The sequence below is a fragment of the Oryzias latipes genome, chromosome 3 (assembly GCF_002234675.1).
Source record: "Oryzias latipes chromosome 3, ASM223467v1".
Taxonomy (NCBI): Eukaryota; Metazoa; Chordata; class Actinopteri; order Beloniformes; family Adrianichthyidae; genus Oryzias; species Oryzias latipes.
In genome coordinates this window covers 4,236,105-4,249,020 of record NC_019861.2, presented here as the reverse complement: position 1 = coordinate 4,249,020, position 12,916 = coordinate 4,236,105, and the positions used below count along the sequence as shown (strand labels likewise).

Genomic DNA, 12,916 nt, shown 5'->3' with positions numbered 1-12,916 from the left:
ATGGGCCTTCAGCGAGTGTGGAACAGCTGTAACACTTTGGGAACACCTTGGGAGTGTCTTCTACCTGAGGTTGAGCTCCTCCAGAAAGGGACTGATCACTACGCAAACAAAAGAAGAACCTCATGAAAAAAACTTCAGCAAAATCCGGTGAAAGCAGCAACAAGGGGATCCATCCAGAACCCCCAGCACCTCATGTCACAGAGTTCTAACAGAAGCTAGAGCAGACAAAAACAGTCAGGGACAAAACAGACAAAGGCTGAAACTGAACAGCAGTCTGATACCAAACAACAAGCAGGTACAGGTTCCATGGAAACAGATGACAACCTTCAAAACACAAAGCAGAGGGTTCCTGATGAAGTTCATAGAAGGTATTATTCTCTACTCATCAGTTCGTGGCACAGATCAGCAGAAGGCCCAGAAACATCAAACCCACTCGAGCTTGACCCAGATCACATGAGGCTGATCCAATGCCCGGAGAACATATGCTGTGATCTGATGATTTAGTAATCTTTGAAGACAGCAGAGAAAAAATGTATGATTTCATGTTCTGTTCTGATCTTACATCCGTGTTCATTTTAAATCAGTTCCATCAGCAGCAGCAGCACAAAGTCAGAGCTGTTGTGAGGATGACACGGTTCCTTTCTCAAGTTCTTCACTTCGATCAAGTTTATCTGCAGCTGTCCACAGCTTGTAATTATGGAGCCAAAGACAACGCAATTAGGCTGGAGACAACAAAAGATCCGGAAGCTGTTTAGAATGGAATAATGAACTCATTCAGGTTTCTTCTTCTCCTTCTTTTCTTTTTCTGTTCTTTGTGTGTTTCTTGTTGTCATAGTTTGTGGACACATGACCCTTGTTGTTTGTTTGTTTGTACAGTTTGAGACAGACCTGATCAGATAGTGTTGGTGCAGGCATGTGGGCTCTGTATTGACCTGTTTCTGTGATCACACAGATGACTCCATTCACTGATCGATCTACACTCCCGTCCTCATCTGTCTGCCCCGGCAGCAGATACAGAACGGTTAATGAGATCATGAAACAAGCCAATGAGGTGAGCTTCCTCCACTCAATCTGGACTCTGTTAAGGGCTGAGAAACTGATGATGGTGGTGGGGTTGGAAAAAGTCTGGATGTCTGATCAGTGCAGCAGGGTCATGGCAGCTAAATGTATTTCTGAATTGATTGACCAAGATATATAGATGGATGGATGGATGGATGGATGGATGGATGGATGGATGGATGGATGGATGGATGGATGGATGGATGGATGGGAAACTGGCCCAAACGGATGAATCTTATCTGCTGGACTATTTAAACATGTAGTTGTAGAGTTAGATAAGTGAATTCTTCTCTAAGAGTTCTTGTACATCTCCGGTCTGTCCTGGGAGAGGATCCCTCCTTCATGTGGACACCCCTGAGGTTTCTTCTTTTTGTCCAGAATCCATGTTTGAAGCGGCCTCTAAACAACATCACATCAGAGCCGCTTGATTTTGTTCTTCAGTCTTCCACTACGTTCATCTTTTGTGGTTTTGCTCACTCTGTTAGAGCGATTATGCTGCTTTTTTTAAACAGTGCACCCTGTTCTGTGTCCTGATTGGCTGGAGACCTTGTCAATCAATCTCCTCTGTGCCATGTCTCCTGTACAGAAACGCGGATCTCTTCAGATCTAAAGAAATCTGTGATCGCGATCAATTCTTTGTTTTCATTATGATCCTGGACCTAATTTCTATGAAGGCTTGATCTTTGAGAACTGAAACAAGAGAAAATGGTGAAAATGTTTGTCTGTCGGAGAAAAGTGTATAAAGTGTGCAGTGATGAGTTTTACTGCCATAAAAACATCTGTAATCAGACTCCGTGGATTTTATCGTTCATGGTTATTTTTAGACCGTAACTCCTGAAATAAACAAGCGAACTCTGTTCTGGTGAAAAGGTAACGCAGATATATGTGTAGCTGCAACAGAAGACAGAAGAATTTGACTTTTTATTGTTATTACTGGATGTGAAACTACAGTGTTCGTGACCTGACATGGGTAAAATAATAAATATCTCGTTCCCACAAAATATTATCTTGTGTCTTCCATGGAATGTAATGAGACACACACAGACAGAAATGTGAAGGTATGTGCTGTAATTCCAATTATTGCTCACATCCATGTTTCTGAATGATTTATGATGTGAATAATTATTTCGTTCGCACAAATTAATTATTGCGTGGGAACAAGATATTCATTTGTGGGAACAAGACATTTATTATTTTACCCATGTCAGGTCACGGGCTCCGTATAAAACAGACGCGCAGTTGCTCAGTTTGATTCGTGAAGCGCAAACTGTGAGATGTGAGGAGATGCAGCCTTCAAAGTCTCAACAGGACTTCGGCAAGAGAGGATCGACTATTTATTGGTTATATTTTTGAGATTTATTATTATTTTTCCTGACTTTTTTTCTTAGAAGATTACGGAGCCCGTGTCCTGACATTAAAAAACTAAAATAAATGTCGTTCCCAGAAATTAATATCTTGTTCCCACAAGATAATATTCAGTTCCCTCAAAACACTATTTCGTTCCCTCGAAATAATTATTTCGTGCGAACGGAATAATTATTAACGTCATAAGTCATTCACACGGATATGCTCTCCGTCCCCCCACGAAAGCCGCTTTCAGCGTTAACTTCCGTGTGTCTGTGACCCACATTTGTTCAAGAAAGGAAAAAGAAAACAAGAATGATCTATTTATTATTGTCTCAATGAAATAAGAAAAATATCGAAAGATTTGTGATACCCCGGCTTGCTGCTACGATTCACCGCTACGATTCACCGGAATCCGGAAACAATGAATGTGAGCAATATCCCGTCATGCATCACGCATACCCAAGATGCATTTCAACCAATAACCGTGTCCCTGTAACTGAAGTGTAACAACAAGACCAGTGATTGGCTGATGCATGATGGGATATTGCATGTCTCTAATGCTAGGAGCTAAGAGCTAAGTCTGGTAGGCAAAGCAGCCAGCCTAATCTTGTGACATTTTTCTGATTTTCATCTGATTTTTCAACAATAGATCGATTATTCTTGCTTTTATTTTTACCCCTATTGAATGCTCACAGAGACACGGAAGTAGTCGCAGAAAGCGGCTTTTGCAGTAAGATTGACGGAGAGCGTACCAGAGGATGATGTGAATGAACGTGAATACGATGGATGCTTTTGTGCTTTTTAATATAAATAAATCTGATCTCTAAACATCCTCCGTGTCTTCAATGCAGGGCAATGAGACACACACAGACGGAAATGTGAAGGTATTTGCTGTAAATCCAACTATTGCTCACATCCGTGTCTATGAATAGCAGGATAAATGATTGGCCAGTAGTTAGCATGTAGCCTGCTAGCCTACGAATGTAAAACGACTGCTTAAGAGTCTGTTAATAAAAGACAAGTCCTGAATATTATTATTCCGATTCGACCCTAAACTACAATGTCAGCTGGCCGGCTGGTAGATGGACAGCCAGCTGCCCAAATGCTGCCATGACAAGCAAAAGAGCTCCGCGACGGAGCTAGGTCCAGTGAATCGTGTGGCGAAGAAGCAAGCCTAGTTATCATAAATCTTATGATATTTTTATTATATTCATTGAGACAATAATTAATTGATCATTCTTGTTTTTCTTGATCCTTTCTGAATGAATGTGGGTCATAGACACACGGAAGTTACCTCTGAAAGCGGCTTTTGCGGCCGGACGGAGAGCATATCCGTGTGAATGACTTATGACATTAATAATTATTCCGTTCGCACGGATTAATTATTTTGTTTGCACGAATTAATTATTTCGAGGGGAAGAAGTAGTATTTTCGAGGGAACGGAACATTATCTTGTGGGAGCAAGATATTAATCTGTGGGAACGAGATATATTTTAGATTTTTAATGTCAGGACACGGGCTCTGTAGCAGATCACAGAGAGAGATATTTGGTTATTTTAATTTCATAAATAATTTTTTTTTGTTTTATTAAAAGGATCATGAATGAATGAAAGAAACTTTCTTCATCACAGAGTGGGGAGGGCATTAGGGGGTTTGGGAGGAGGGGTCAGATAATGGGAGGGTTGTAGTGGGTAGGGTTATGGGGGGGGGGGGGGGTGGAGCTGTGAGTGTGCGGCGATCTCTGGGTTGCTTGGGTCTGGTGCCGGGTTGTGGAGACGGGGCGCCGGTCGGGTGGTGGGCCCTTGTCTCGTTTCCGCCTGGTACGGCTAGGCGCTCCTGTCCTGGGTCCTGGGGGCTGGACGCCGGATTCGCCTATGCCTTTGGGCGCCGGGGGGGCCCCTGTAGGGGGGCCTTCTCTGTGCCCCCCCCCCACACACACTAAATGTAACAAATAAATAAAAATAATGAAACAAAAAGGGGTTTCTTCAAATCTACACTCTGGTTTCTTGAAGTTATATAACCTCTTTTTGTGATAGTAAAACCTGTCCAACACAAAAGGCCTTCAGCTCTAATCTGTTTGCTCAGCTGTTGGACAGAACAAGTTTAAAAAAAAAAGGAAGAAAAGAAATTTTCTTCATGTAGCACGTCACAACTCCTTTAAAGTAACAAAGTGCTTCATAATAAAAGAAAGACTAAAGAAGTTTAAAATTAGACACATCAGAGAAGACAAAAGTTATGTGACCCTCAGAAGAAAACATTTGGGGACTCTGCTGTAGCCTCCATGAGGTGTTGGAAGATTTGTTGTTTTTGCTTCTGCCAATCATTCAAACACCACATGAATGCATCATTTCTCTAAGTTTGGGTTTTACATGGAGTACATTAAGTCTAAAATGAGAACTAAAGCCGCAGTTTGAAATGTTTTAAGTTCTATATTCATTTTCAGTCAAAACGTTTTCGTCTACATTCCACGTTATTTCTTTCTCTTATAAGGTGGATTTCCAAAACACTCTACGCATCTGCTCCTTCTTTCGAGTTTAAGAACCCTATGTGGCCCACGGGTCCAAAAGTTTGCCCACCCTCCTAGATGTACTCTTTACAGCAGCTTCTGCTGTAGATACCTGGATCCAAAAAGTAAGAGAACTCTTTCAAATGGAAAGAATAACTTTCCTACTTAGACATCAGATGCACACCTTTAACCTAAGATGGGGCCCAGCAAAACCCTTGGTACTGTCATCAGCCTCTAGCTACTCATCAAAAATAGGTTTCCTCGGTTAACAGGACTGTTTTGTGTGTTCAGGTACATTTAGTAACCAAAACCTTTTTCCTGCATCGGTCTTCCACATCTGACCGGTATTAAAGCCCTTTGAGGAGGAGGTGTTGAAGACAGCTGTTTGCTGCTGGGGTCACAGAAATAAATGCGACTAATCGGAGGACATCCGGATGGATTAAAGGAGTTTCCTTTGAGAATGTGTGGGATGATCTGACAGCTGTTCACTCATCACAACAACTTATGAAACTCAGTTTTAATTAAAGAAGGATAAAAAATTTCAAGGATTCAAACTGTTTCCGCTCAACACCATCATCAGTTTGTCATTTCCAGAAAGATTCTCCACATTTTGTGCTGTAATTGGCATTATTTCATTTAAAACTTATGTGTGTGACTTTATGATCGTTGTTCAGTGATCAGCTGACAGTTTCTCAGAGTTCAAAGCTGAAATATTAACGCCTGAGCTCTTATTCTGGCGGGAAGTGACTGTCCCTACGCTCAGTTCAAAGATCATTACATAAATTGTGTGGGTTTGTTTGTGGGTGCGGCGGCGTGCGGCTGTGTTTCCGCTCGTGTCTTTGAATTTGTAAAACGCACAGAGGCAGCAGAGACGAGAAAAAATTCCTCTCATTGCTGCAAAAATGTCAGCAGATTGTTTCTCCACACTGCAATTACAGAAGAGTGTGAATTATTAAGGAGGAATATAAGCCGTGTAGGCAGACAGGAGCAGAAAGGTCCCAAACTCACAACCTTTAATTAGCTGGCAGTGACGCACTGAAGCGGAGCGCAAAGACGCCGGGCTGACAGTGAGCTGGCTCCAGGGTGCATCATTTACTGAGCTGCAGCCGCTTTCAAAGGCACGCCGGGCTCAACTGGCACAGCTGTTACACCAAGAAAACACAAGACATCCAGCTGCTCCAGTCAAATGAGCTCAGATGAACTAAACCTGTTTGGTTGATGCTCCCCTTAGGACCAGTGAGCATGCTGGAGTTTCTGTGTCCTTCACCAGGAGCAGAAATAGACTTTGGTACGGTTTAGTTTAAGTTGACCTCTGACCTGCTTGTTGAAGAGTTAGATCACAGCGAAGCATCATGGAAGTTCCTGGTTATGTATGAAACACTGAACCAACACCAGCTAATCTGCATGGCGGAGGAGTGACCATAGTCTGGGTCAAGTGAGTGTGAGCACTTTGGGCCCAACACCTAAGAAGAAAATGAAAACCAAATCTGGAACATGAGGCAGATAAGGGGCAGCAGCAGGTTCTGTCAGGACTTTCTTCAAGACCAATCCTGTTTGCTGTTTATAACCCTTTAAAACCAGGGGGGTATTCCAGGAGGCATGATTAAACTACCCTGACTTTAACCCTGAACTCTGGCTGAAATCCGCCTGAACTTGCTTACTCTGGGTATGTCGGTTCCAAAAGACCGGATATGAGTTGGCGTAATTACGCTCGACTTGGTAATCCTGGGTTAATGCACGTGCACGGCAAGTACATAAAGACATTCTCAATGGATCGCCGATTTACAGAGTCACCATGAAAACGCGTGGAGAAAACAAGAAAGCGCTATACTTCAGTGAGACAGAGACGGAGATTTTAATGACGGCGTATGAAGATTATAAGACCATCAAAAAGTAATATGGCTACATCATCAGCAAAAGTAAGAGTTTCTGCTTGGAGAAAAAGAACGGACAAAGTAAACGCACAAGTTTCTATCTCATCTATATTTTCATTGTGACATATATATATATATATATAACTTATCCAACTTAAATTAATTCAATTGGTAAAAAGTAATTGAGTTAAATTTATTCAACCTAACGTCTGTCCAACTCAATTTTTTTTTTGCAACTCAAATTTACATATTTATCTAACTAAATGTCATATTACTCCAATTCAATTAAATGTTTTTAATCAGCTCAGTTGGTAAGGTAAAGGGCGGTCTTTCTCTATCTGCTGTACTGTGCGGGTGTTGGGGGGTACCGGCTGCCGCTGCTACTGAGGTGGGGGCCTTGGTGGGGGTGTTACTGGTAGTATATCCAGGTAGACTTGTTTGTGGGTGAACACTTTTGGAGCCAACAGGTGTGTTTGTAACGTTTGAGTCTGTGTGTGGACAGGCCCCGCCCACTTTAGGTTTTTCATGGATCTTAACCTGTCAGTTGTGTTTATAAAGCTCCAGGAACTTGTTATTTTCTGACACTTCATGATCTTACCCTCGCTACTATAATCACCCCTCTACCCCCCCCCCCCCCCTTATCTGTCATAAGATCAATGAATAAAAAATCAACACAACATTGTTTTGGAATTTAACGCAATAATGAGTACCATTCAACATGATGATTTATTAAGTTTACATAATAATGTTAAATGAATTCAAAATTATGATTAATAAATTTAACGCAAGAATGTTGAGTACATTTTACATAATAGCACTAAGTAAACTTACTATGTAGTACTTCTTCAAGATAGTTTGTTAGATTTTAGTCATCCACTCTTTGTCAAATTTAAACAAAATAGTTTTGTGGGACTGGTTGACGATACTTTTTTATTTAAATCTAATGTTTCATTTCTTTGAGTGACCTCATCTCAGGGGAGCACAGGTGAGTCTTCTGAGGCTCCTAGGAGAAGTATTTGTAAAAATAAGTTCCACTTGGTGTACGGGTGATGCTGTCGTACGCCACACTCTAGTCATTAGTGAAATGTGAGTACCGGCGCCTTACAGACCGTGTGCAAATGCTGCACACAGAACGTGCATGTGATACGTAGGACGCCCACACACACTACACTCTGATTGCCTAACAGCTGGAGTGTGCACGTGTCACGTGGACAGCACTAACGGGCTCCCAGCTCAGGTTTGCTTAAATGTCTGCGTCTCTGTCTTCACCCTGACTAACCCTTACTTGTTGTTGACGTGTTTGCTACAATCTTGTGCTTGTAGAATGGAAGCAGTGGGAGAGCGTGTAAACACAGCGGCATCGAGGGGAAGGGGGGGTGGGGTTGCTCCATGCTGTCTGTCCCCACCCACAACTCAGTGGTGAATTTCTAATAAACTCCTGCCCCTCTGCAGAAACTGTCCTGGAAAACAACACAGGTTTTTAAATTTTGGCCAAAAATCCTAATACTCTAACTAAAGCTGGGAACCAGCTAGGAACGCTTTGATCAAATAGATCAGAGGAGAATGATCGGAGTGCTAATTTAATTTGCTTTTAATCTGGTGTGAACATTCCCCTGATGGTGAGAGTTTTCCCTTATCGAACTCAGATTTTTTTCATTCAATCATTTTTGAGCCACAATCATGTGAGAATCCGGCCCCCCTTGTTTAGACGGTGGTTTAAAAATGCAGCAAATGCAGGAAGAAAATAAAAGGCTAGCAGTTAAAATCAATAGAAGCCATAAAATATGAGAGTAGATTATTTGAAACTGTTAAAGTTCAGCAGAGACCCTGAAGAGAACTTTGCATCCCGGTAATCTTGTTGGGTTCAGATGCTTTTAAACTGCAGCAAGGCATGGGGGGGGGGGGGGGGGGGGGGGGCATATTTTTTGTTAGCATGTTTTCTGAGCAGTTGTTTTTGTTCCAAATGTCTGCAGGTCAGAACATTTCAGGGTCCAGAACACTATCTAATGATCAGAACATTTGATTTGATTTGATTTATTTTAAGCATTGTCGTCAAAGCAATAAAGAATTTACACATATTTATCAAACTCATTACAGAAATGATGAAATCCTTAAATTAAAAAGACAGAAAATAAAACAAAACAAAAAAGTCACTTAAATCATATTTGCTTAAAAAAAATAGTAATCATTAACCAAAGTCAAGTAGACTTGATTTATTGCTTGAGAAGGAGTGGGAAGAAGCTAGTTCATATGATCCCACCACCAACGTAATCTTTAACATAGGAGGCTGGTGTTGATTCAGACTCTGGTTTCTCCTTTTTCATCACTTTGCTGGACTTTCACAGCGGATCTTCTGGTTGATTTGTCGCTGACTCAGCACAAACACAACAGACTCTGCAAAAGACTCCTGTCCAAGGTCACACCTGTGCCGCCGTCGGTGCAACGTAACGTCAGACCTGCAGGTTGAAGGCAGCTGCATTCAGAAAATCATCATCATCCTCTTAGTTTGTTTCCCTCATGTGTCCAATGTGGTTTTGCCCGAATCTATAAAGCTTCCCTGGTGTGTCAGTGCTGGGGGGTTGAGTCTACTCAGGCCTGTTCAGTTTAGCTGCACTTGTTTGAGTCATTTAGTTTTTTTTTCAGTTGGGCCCAAATTACTTTAGTCTTTGGAAATACTCTGTTTTGTACATTTTATCCTTCTTTAGAAAAATAAAAAGTTTTCTTTAAACATCTTGCAAGTAAACCCACCTTTGTCCATTGACTGATTGTGAACCTTCAGAACGTGTATCTGTGTGTGCGTGTGTGTGTGTGTCTAACTTGTAGGTTACTTCAGTTCCGTCCTGTCATCAAGTAGAAGATCACAAACTTTCAAACTTGGTGATGGACAGTTCCGTCCAGGTCCATCTCTGCTTTGTCTTCAAGCATAAAAAAACAAACTTTGGCTGATCAGGAGTTTCAGACGACAACCAAGACGATAGAAGCTTCGGGTCTCCAATGGCTTTGTCATGGTGCCTCTGTCAACCCCGCCCCCTCTGCTCTGCTCCTGACTCCACCAGCTGTGACCACTTCACCCTCATCAACCCTGCTGCCCTTAAGGAGACCCAGCTCCATCATTCGACGCCAGTTCGTTACCCCTAATGGTGACTACGCCTGGTCTGCCTGCTCATGCCTAGCTTTTTCTTGCCTTGCCTTGCTCTAAACTTATGCCTCCTTGTCTCAGGATTCATAAAAACGAAGGTCACCTGTGTGGAAGTCATCAGCTACTTACCTGCTGCCTCGAAGATCCTCTGAGCCGATCTGCCGCGGTATTACCTCCAGCCACGCCACGAGCCAGTCTGGATCATCAACCTGCTGAAAACAACCTTGTCATCTGCCTTGCCATTAAAACCACTTACCAAGTCACCCACCTGTGTGGTCACTCTGGGTTTCAGCGTCTGGGTCTGTCTCGCCTGAAAACTAAGGTTTGTTGACTTCCAGAGCTTTTCTCTGCCTCAGTCACATTGGTGACAGTACAGTCAGGGAGGTGTGGCCTCTTTTGAGGCTCCTACGAGAAGTATTTGTAAAACTAAATTCCACTTGGCGTACGGGAAATGCTGTCGTACGCCACACTCTAGTCGTTAATGAGGTGTGAGTAATGGCTCCTTACAGAACGTGTGCAAATGCTGCACACAGAATGTGCGTGTGATACGTAGGACGTCCACGCAAACTACGCTAATTTCCTTATGCCTAACAGTCAGACTGCAGCTGGAGCGTGCACGTGTCACGTGAACAGCACTAACGGGCTCCCAGCTCAGGTTTGCTATAAGTGTCTGCATCTCTACCTTCACCCTGACTTACCCTTACGTGTTGTTTACGTGTTTGCTACAATCTGTCGCTTGCAAGATGCCCGCAGAAATAACGTGCATGAAGCATTTTGCTCCACAGACTCATCAAGTGGTCCATGATTTTAAAATCTGGTTCAGACCACCTACATTCCCCGTACAGGTTTGCCCATTTTTCCTCCCCAGACAGCCCGTATCCACCCGTAAGGGCAGTTAGGACTCAGACATGAGCCAAGTAGCCCCCTCCTTTACAAAATGTGGCCCAACGACAGGTGGTGTCAGCTCGCTGTGGAGGTAAATCTGTAGGAAAGATCTATGCTGAGTCACACATAAGTGGGCGACGGTTCTCTTCATCTGAGTGACATTGTCTTGAAACATTTCAAAGAAAGAAGACTTGACGTCCAGATGCCATGATTCAACTTCTCGTCGAGTGACACAAGTCCCAAACAGGGTCTTATTTCACACTCTCGAGGCAAACTTTTGGAGAACTTGCATAAAAGAAAATACGTTCACACTCTGCATTTTCGCTGCACAAAGCTCTGGTCAGACATTTAAACGTCTGCCTCCTGCAGAATAACATGTTTACATACCTCCCCAAAATAGTTTTGCAACAATTTTTGCCCCAAACTTTTCTGAGAGGAAACCTTTACCAATGGACCAAACATTTCAACCAATCAAAAAGGCAGAGGGTAAAAAAAAGGCCAATCAGAGCGCAATCGATGATGACAGGAGATCAGCCGATCCACAGAGAGAATGTCACTCAGATCAGAAAAAGAAACGAGAACATGAGAAAAAATGACAGCACTTAAATATTTAAAGACTATACTTTAATAGAGGCATATTTTTATGTTTGGAATTTTATTTTATTTCATAATCTGTCCTAATTTTCTTTGGAATGTTACTGATTTGCTGCCACCTTTGTTGCATTCTTTCATTGTTGTAATTAATCTTTAATTTCAGATTTTGAAGCATTGTTGGAGTGTGTGTCTTTTAGCAATTATTCCCTTTTGAAAATGTTCCATTACAATTGATGTACCATTTTATAGTTAAAATATTTCTTGCCAAAAATATAGTTTGATTGAATTATTTAAAGAAGTCTGTTCAAAATTTATTTTGGCTCTAGACGAGTGAAGTATTGTTGGTTTTTATTTTGTTGAGGAAACTTGAAATCATTTTGACATTAATCATTTTCAATATGAAGTATTTTAGTAGTTTGAATTATAAATCTTTAGTTGGGTTTAACTAAATGTGTTTGGATTATTCAAATTCATTTCTTTAGAAGCTTTACCTAATGAGTTTAGATTGCTCAAAACCTTATGCCTATTTGACATTAGCTAATTTATTTTAATTAGGTGTGAGTGTGAGAGTGAATGGATGTGTGATTGAGGATATTCTACCCTGCGACAGACTGGCGACCAGTCCAGGGTATCCCAAGTGGCCGGGATAGGCTCCGGCAACCCCGTGACCCCGAAAGGGAATAAAACGGTTAAGAAGATGAATGAATGAATTTTAATTAGCTTTAAGTTTGTTTTTTTTTGTCACTAACAGTAATGTAAAAGAAGTTAAACACACATTTTATAACTTGGTCTAATTGAAGTGAAGACATTGAGTTGAACATAAAAAAGTAGATTACGTAACTTGGAATAACTACATTGCCAAGAAATAAATTCTATTTTGTGGAAATCATTTCAAAGATTCTTTTAAGTTCATTGAACAACTCTTTTTTTTCTTAGTTTATTTTACTACATGCGTGTCTGCATCTCTCTTGAAAACAAACAACATCCAAACGTTTGCCGAGATGAATGTGCATATAAAATGAAAGAGTTTAGCCGATGAGCTCCACTGAGAAAATGGGTGTGTCTGTTAGCCTGGGGGCGGTTCTTGTAGCACAAACTCTTCCTGGAAGGGGCTGTTCCTCACTTTGTGATGTCACAATGTGAGCACCCACTAGATTCTGTGGATTGGGAGGGGCTGGTCCTCAATGGACAGGGTTTTAATGCTCAAAAATCAGGTGTCATGGCGGAAGCGGAAGTAGGGTTGTTGCCGGATCAAATGGATCAAAATACCGCTTTGGCGTTAGTTTTTGTGAGGAATTAACAACATAATACACTTAAAAGCCCCAAAAAAGTTGTCTTTGCATGGTATAGGTCCTTTAAATGGGGTGGTCTCCTTTGGAGCAAAAGTGAGTCCCAAAAGCTTCTTAAGAAGCTCCATTAGATCAGATTCACTACTTTCTGCTGTAGTTCCTAGATGAAGTTAGAACTCATAATGAAAAAGAGGAAATGCAAATATTTTTAAAGTTAACCCAT

The 12,916-nt window shown here is 41.7% G+C and overlaps 1 long non-coding RNA gene across 1 annotated transcript; it reads left to right on the top strand.

The window, feature by feature from the left end:
• Positions 1–402: 402 nt before the first annotated feature.
• Positions 403–11,997, top strand: LOC110017042. Its single transcript, XR_002872656.1, has 3 exons — positions 403–778; positions 953–1,051; positions 9,610–11,997. It is a non-coding gene; the product is annotated as an uncharacterized LOC110017042 (long non-coding RNA).
• The last annotated feature ends 919 nt before the right edge of the window (positions 11,998–12,916 follow it).